Source organism: Halyomorpha halys, unplaced genomic scaffold (genome assembly GCF_000696795.3).
Source record: "Halyomorpha halys isolate HHAL.00 unplaced genomic scaffold, Hhal_1.1 Scaffold716.1, whole genome shotgun sequence".
NCBI classification, from domain to species: domain Eukaryota; kingdom Metazoa; phylum Arthropoda; class Insecta; order Hemiptera; family Pentatomidae; genus Halyomorpha; species Halyomorpha halys.
In genome coordinates, this window is record NW_027112477.1 from 47,593 (window position 1) to 48,347 (window position 755).

The window sequence follows — 755 nt, forward strand, 5'->3', positions numbered from 1 at the left end:
AGTCAAATAGATTAGAATCAGATTAAAATAATCACCAGAGATTGAAATAAAAATATTTAGAATTTATAAAATATGTCAAACGATTATCAAGCGAGCATTGTATGATTATTTTTTAAAAATATATTTAATAACGTAATGTATTTTAATCAACATTTGAGTAAAAATTTTAGAATATTTAAGTAAAAATATTTCGAATAAAATTGAAAGATATGAATGAATATGTTGTTGTAAATATATTATGGTTGTTAATAGATGCTGGTGGGTCACTAAAGATGTTTCAGTTATTCAAATTTTTGTTTTAAGTTTATTAAAATACTAATTTGTGCTGCCCAAGTTCATTGGATTGCTAATTACACAGAATACTTATTTTAGTTTAATCAGATAATAATTAATCTTACGATAAATAAGCCTAGACAAGTATACAATAATTATAAACATTAGTAATATATAGCATTAAAACATGACTTTTTTTCCTCTTTTTTTCCCCTTCTTCTTTTTCATGATTTTTTTTCTCCCACCTTTTCTATACTTTCCCCTTTCTCTCTTTTTTTCTTTTCCTTCCCTTATTTTTCCCTTTTATATTTAGGCTTCAACCCAATGTTTCATTAATAGAATACTGGATAAAATAGTGATAGAGATATGATAAAATATATGAAAGATATTTAAGTAACAAATTTAACTAAAAAAAAAAATCTACAAACTATGTTAAAATTAACATATAATAAATATTAAAAAGGTACAATGTAGTAGGTCAA